Consider the following 6,736-nt stretch of genomic DNA (forward strand, 5'->3'; position numbering starts at 1 on the left):
GCTTATTCTACTGAGCCATCTCCCTGGACCCAGTTGTGTATTTTTTTGATGTGAAGGGTAACATTTTGGACAGTTTGATGAGACAGGGAGAGCACGGGAGGTATGTGTGCCTATTTGCTTTTTTCTTTTTTTTTTCTCATTAGAGAAAACAAAACAACAGCGTGATCCCGTAAATTATGTGGAATATGCTTGAACTGGTTACTTAGCAATCTGAAGCATAATTTTGAATTAAAATATTTATCTGTACTTTTTGATACTCTGATTAAATAAGAATCTATTAAAACTACACTAATGGGGCCTGCTGGGAGGAAATGGCGTGGCCTGTTCCATAGCAGTATTTAGTGAAAATCTTTTTTCTTTGGTTTCTGTTTGAGCTGTAAAGGGTAATATGGAACAAAAGAGGAAGATTATGAGAATTAATGATGATTAATTTGATTTGGATCATAATTCGATTGCAGTTGTCATTGCAGTTAATTTATATTAATACAATTTGAGGTCAAAGTGTGGGAGAATTCAGTAAGAGTGGTGGACATGTCCACAGAAGTTTTAGTTTGAACTTTTTAAGTGCATTCTTTTAATGTGCTATTTTTCAAGAATTCAGTCATTATTGTAACTTTGAAATCAAACTAGATTGATGGCATTTATAATCTGTTTTATTGTTAGAAGAAAAAGCATGGAGTAAAAAGTACAAAGTTTATGTTTAATGGCTGGAACTGGAATTATAAAAGTATTGATGACATTGTTAACTTGCAAAAAATTATGCTTTTAATGAAGATTATTTAAAATAATACTTTCATGAAGTAGGCAAAACCTGAGTAAAATGTCAGCCTTTATGTATTGGTGAAAGTGTTGCAAATGAAAGCTAGAAGTCTTTCTTTGTTTTGTTTTTTGTACCAGGGATCGAACTTAGGACCTTGCACTTGCCAGGCAGGCACTTATACCTGCTGAGCTATATCCCTAGCCCAAAGACTTAGACATTTAAAGCTGGACTTGGTGATGCATGCCTGTAGTTTTAGCACTTGGGAGGCTGAGGCCGGAGGGTCACAAGTTCAAGACCAACCTGGGCTACATACTGAGTGCGAGGCCAGCTGGAACTACATAGTGAGATTCTGTCTCAAAACTAAAATAATAAATAAAAGTAAAAGGATTATTGGAACTTGAGCGTGCTGGACTTTCTCTTGAACATACTAGGGAAGTGCTCTACTGCCAAGCTATATCCTTATCCTTTTGAGAGAGGGTCTAAATTATCCTGTTGGGCTCAAATTTACCTAACCTTGTGCCTCAGCCTTCCAGGTAGCAGGAATTATAGGTATATGCTACCAATTTGCCTGTTGGTTTATTCTTTTTTGAGGTGCTGATCCTGGAGCTCAGGCCCGGAAACATGCCAGGCAGGTGATACACACTGAGCAACATCTCAGTCCCCCTCACTGTTTTTGTTTGAGACAGGGTCTTGTGTAGCTCAGGCTGGCCTTGAATTTACTGTGTAGACCAGGCTGGCCTCGAATTTGTAGCAATCCTCCTGCCTCAGCCTCCTGAGAGTTGGGATTACAGGCCTGTGGCACCATGCTTGGCCTTCAATTTTTTTAAATAACTAAATAAATTTTTAGTATTTCTAATTGCAAATGTTCAGAAATCACACGGCCGCACAGAGTCCTAGGACAGCAACAGTTTTTGCTGTACCTTATTATGTGGTTAAAAGTCATGGCCCAAGGGAGGAGCTCCAGCCAAATCCCAATGTTGGCAGTTTTTCTTTTCATTTAGTTACAAAAGGAGGGACTGGGATGAAGTAGAGTGCTGGTGTCGCTTTGTTGCTGAGCATGAAGAAAAGAGGGGTTGCTTCCCTGGACAGTCTGGCTCCCACAGACTGACGGGGTCTGGGGTGGGGGGGTGAGGGAGCAGAGTGTCTGGGGGGTGGAGGGCCCGTGGGGCGGGATCTTCAGTCTCAGTTTTTTAAAGAAGCCCACCACACACACACAGACACACAGACAGACAGACAGACACACACAGACAGACAGACACACACACACACACACACACACACACACACACACACACATACACACACGAATTTAAGACATTTCACAGCTACATCCCCAAACCTGTTTTTTTTTTTTTTCTGAGACAGGATTTTGAGATAGGAGAGTAGGGTGTGGCAGAGCTGGCTGGGGGAGGAGGCCTGACCTATTAATTACAAGGACCTGGAAGGCCTGCCCGGAGCAGCTCCCAAAGCCCTGCATGTAGCCTTTCTCAGGAGTGCTCAGGTTCTGACAGGCTGGCCCAGACCTGACCTCAGCTCCACCTTGCAGGCCCCCTATGTGGAAGTTCTGGGGCTTTCTGCAAGATTTGGACAGCATGAAGGAGAGAGCAGTAGGTGCCTTAGGAAGAACTTGCAGGCGTGGCTTTCCTCCTGGTGGCTCTCTCTGCTGTCTCCAGAGGTTTTTTTCATCTTGCTTTTTCCTCTTTTACTGAGCCCAGCCTTACTCTGCAGAGTCCGTTTCTTCCTCACACTTCACTTTTTCTCAAATAAACTTTGTCCCTGTTCTTTTGCTCAGTTTGTTCATTTCTTTGTCTGAAAGGAGAAAAACCTGGAGAGGGGAGCAACCCAGAAACGAATAAAATTTAGTTGGCAAGCCCCTTTTAGAAGCAGAGTATTCACAGTGATCCTCCCGCCTCAGCCTCCCAAGTGCCAGGGTTACTGGTGTGTACCACAACACTTTCAATGGGAGTTTTTGGCAATCTAGAGAAAAGTCCCAATAGGACATTTATGGCTTCTGTATCTCTGTCTAACCACTGTAACATTTAAACGTTGTTAATGCAGCTCTGGAACAGTATATTCAGTGAAGAAAGATTGAATAAAATAAGAGGCAGAGTTATTACTCCTCTTTTTTTCTGTCACAAAAGTTTTCATTATTTCTCTCCAGAGAAGGTGAAAACTTTGAATGGAACATTGAAAGATTCATTTGCCTCCCTCCAATAATTGATTTTTAAGTATATTCCAAGAAGACAATGAATTCTTTTTTTAATATTTATTTTTTTATTGAGAAATAAATATGAATGAGACAGTTTCACAGCTGATTAATAGGACAGTTTTGATAGTCAGTACACTGTACATTGTTATCTTCTTAGTGGTTATCCATAGTACAAGAAGCAGACAGGATATTCTGTCCAAACACTGTTAGTACACCTCTTTCTTCTCTTTGAATTAAGCAAAAGTAGCTGTAAATTTATCCTATTTTGTATATATAAATACAAAATGATCTTTCCTTTGTATCCTTTTTTTTTTTGGTCCTGTGAGAGGAGAATATTCTATTGGCATCTAAATTCTATAGGTGTTTGAATTCAACTAAACAATCTAACACTGTCTCGCAGTCTATAATATTAGTGGGTTATCCTCAGAAATTATTGACTTGAGCCTTTTACAGCTCATCGTATTAATATGGATTTACTTTATATACCTCGTTTTTATACTTTTCTGCTGGATGGTTAAGACCAAGATATAGCAAGACCTATATAACAAGAAATGTAACTTTTGTATCTGGTAAGATCAGCCAAGTACTCTCAGGATTTATCCTGTAGCCCTGTACTGCCTTTTGTACATCCTTTTGTCAGTGTCTGACATGAGGATGAGTCACAGCCATTGCTTGACCAATTTGCTCTCTGTGAAAGCTTGAGAAAATGTTTTTTCTCTCCATGTGACTCTCCCCAGGCTCGCTTTAGATCATCGAACACATTTCTCTGCGGCTACATAATCTTGATCAGAAAATTTGGAGCACAACTGAGAAGACAGTGAATTCTTGCAGCTTAGTTCGTTTGCTCTGAAGAATGATTATATGATATTGTTTGTTATGTAGTAAGATTAACAATTTCTTTTGCTAGGTAGAATGCAGAGCTGTTTTTACCATTCACAGCAATTCAGTTGTTTCAGCTAGGACTTTCAGTCTGGACCTAATTAAAAGGAAAAGAATAAAACATACTCCTAAGTGAACCTGAGACGCATGTAGGATTTTCATTGTGATTTCCAGACTGGAATTAATTTATGATTTGGAAAGATTCCCTGTTTCATTAAGTTAAATTATTTCTAATTTTAATTTCTATATTTATCTTGGAATCTTAATGTATTTAAATAATGGTGACATTTGACTATCATGTGGTAAGGGCAATTAGTTTGTGAAAGTTCTGTTGTTGGTTTTCTGTGTGTGTTAATGCCAATTGTATTTCTTTTTTGGGGGGGATACTGGGTATTGAACCCAGGGGCTAGTGCATGCTAGGCAAGCACTATATCACTGAAGTATACCTCTACCCCTTTTAAATTTTGTCAGGAGTTTAATAAGTTGCCCAGGCTGGCTTCAGTTTTTTTTTTTTTTTTTTTTAACTTGAAAGTGCAGTATTTATTTAAAGTAAAAGTAGGGCTGGCCAAATAGCTCAGTGGATTATAGTACCTGCAAGCAGGCGCAGGGGCTTTGGTTTGATCCCCGGGCCTGCCATGCTGGTCTTGCCCCCAGGCACGCTGAGATAGCAGTTGAGACTGGGTGTGGTGGTGCTTGCCTGTAATCCCAGCTCTTGGGAGGCTGTAAACAGGCAGATCACTGTGAGTCCAATCTAGTAGTGAGACCCTGAACACCCTGTAGACCCTTCCCTAAAATAAAAAAATAAAAAAAAAAAAATGTAGAAGTAGAAGATGGTGGCTGGGCTGGGCATGGTGGTGCATGACTATAATCCCTCACCTGAGAAGCTGAGGCAGGAAGATCGCAGAGTCCAAGGTCAGCCAAAATTACAAAGTGAGGCCCTCTCTCAAAAAACAAAAGAAAACAACCCCACCCCACCCCCAAAAAAAGAAGTGAAGAAAAATTGAAATGCCAAAAGTAGTAAGAAAAGTGAAGATAATGCCCCACATGCAGGGTGGGGAACTGCAAGACCAGCGGGCAGCCATGAGCATGAAGGTCGGTGGCTGCCATTGTTTTTCCTTTTTATTTATTGAAAAATGAAGCATTTCCATAACAATATGAGAATAACAGTAGTTTCACTGAGTATCCTTATCTTGAAAGTAGTTACTCAAACATAAAAAAGGTTCTTATAAAAATAAGTAGATGAGGGCCAGCCAGATAGCTCAGCAATTAAAGCAGGTCTAGACTTAATCTTCTGCTTGTGAATATCCAATTTTGATTTTTTTTTTTTTTGTTTAGTTGATTATTCTGTTTTGTTTGAGACAGGGTCTTGCTCTGTAGCCCAGGCTGGCCTCAAAATCAGGGCAGTCTTCCTACCTCAGCCTGCCAAGTGTGGAATTACAGGTGTGCACGACCACACCTAGCATAGCTCATCTATTTGTGACAGTAGGGAATTGAGATCCCTCATTGTAGTTGTATTGATGTTTATTGGATCATATAAGTCCGTTAGTTTGATTGTGTGCACTGTGTTTTGGTAAGCATGTTTTCAATTATGATGTCTGCCTGTTGAATAGTTCCATTAAGCAGTATGTAATGTCCCTTGCCTTCTTTGATCAGCTTTGGCTTGAAATCCACTTTGTCTGAAAATTTCATAGCCATTCTTACTTGTTCCCCTTGTGTAGATTATTGCTTTCCAGCCTTTGATTTTTAGGCTGTGCATTTCTTTGTATGTTAAATGGGTTTGTTGTATATAACATACATTGGATTTTGTTTGTTTGTTTGTTGAGACAGAGTTTTGCTATGGAGTTCAGGCCGGCCTGGAGCTCAGGATAGTCTAGAACTTGCAACTATCCTCCTGCCTCAGCCTCTCAAGTGCTGGGATTACAGGTATGCACCACCATGCCTGGTTTAGATTTTGTTTCTTGATCCATTCCATTTATTTGTCTTTTGATTGAAAAGTTGAGCCCATTTACTCTGATAATTATAATTGATAGATACTACTTTATTCATCATTGTATTTTCTGTTGCTGTTTTGCTTTCCTTTCTGCTTGATTACTAGTCCTACTTGGTGTATTCATTTTATTAGACATTTTGGCATTATTGCTTCATTGTGCCCTAGAATATTCTTGGGAATTTTGTGGAGTGTTGATTTAATGGTCATAGACTTCTTTAGGTTTTCTTTGTCATGGATGTACCTTATTTTTCCACCAATTTTGAAAGATAATTTTGTAGGCTGTAACAGTCTGGGTTAGGAGTTCTTTTTCTTTCGTTTTTCTTTCTCTCATCTTTTTGACATAGGTTTCACTAGGCAGTTCAGGAGGGACTTGAAATCACTGTGTAACCCAGGCTGGCCTCCAATTCATAGCAGTCCTCCTGCCTTAGCCTCCTGAGTACTGGGATTATAAGTGTGCCCATACCCAGGCTGAAAGTTAGTTTCTTTAAGAATTTGAAACACTTAATTTCATGCCCTCCTTGCTTTTAAGGTTTGTGTTAAGAAATCTGTTGTAATTCTTTTATTTGTTTATTTATTTGTGTTGTACAAGGTCTTACTACGCAGCTTGGACTCAGACTTGTAGTGATCCTCCTGTTTGAGTTTCCCCAGCGCTAGGATTACAGGCATGTGCCACTCTGCCGGTTTTGGTTGCTAACATGGGCGGTGCAGCATGTGGTACTGGGGATTGAACCTGGGTCCTTGCACTTGCCAAGCAGGCACTTAGACCACTGAGCTATCTCCTCAGCCCTTTTTTGACCTGTTGACAGTGCATCTATTGCTCTTGACCGTTCTTTTCTGCTTCTTTTAATTGTGCTGGGAACTGAGGTTAGGGACTCATGCATGCTAGGCAAGGATCCTG

General features: G+C 40.1%; 1 protein-coding gene and 1 pseudogene across 3 annotated transcripts in view; one reads left to right on the forward strand and one right to left on the reverse strand.

The window, feature by feature from the left end:
* The window catches only part of Dennd2c (DENN domain containing 2C), a 98,736-nt gene that overhangs the window by 8,448 nt on the left and 83,552 nt on the right, over positions 1–6,736 (forward strand). Inside the window, exon 2 of one of the 3 annotated variants that reach the window (XM_023701725.1) lies at positions 5,676–5,771. The exons of the other annotated variants lie outside the window; for them this stretch is intronic. The gene's annotated coding sequence lies outside the window, so the exon portion shown is untranslated. The remainder of the gene's footprint in view (positions 1–5,675; positions 5,772–6,736) is intronic. 3 annotated transcript variants of the gene reach the window in all.
* LOC101583964 overlaps positions 1–6,736 on the reverse strand; it is a 23,325-nt pseudogene that overhangs the window by 8,387 nt on the left and 8,202 nt on the right.

This window comes from Octodon degus, unplaced genomic scaffold (assembly GCF_000260255.1).
Source record: "Octodon degus isolate 3935 unplaced genomic scaffold, OctDeg1.0 scaffold00140, whole genome shotgun sequence".
Taxonomy (NCBI): domain Eukaryota; kingdom Metazoa; phylum Chordata; class Mammalia; order Rodentia; family Octodontidae; genus Octodon; species Octodon degus.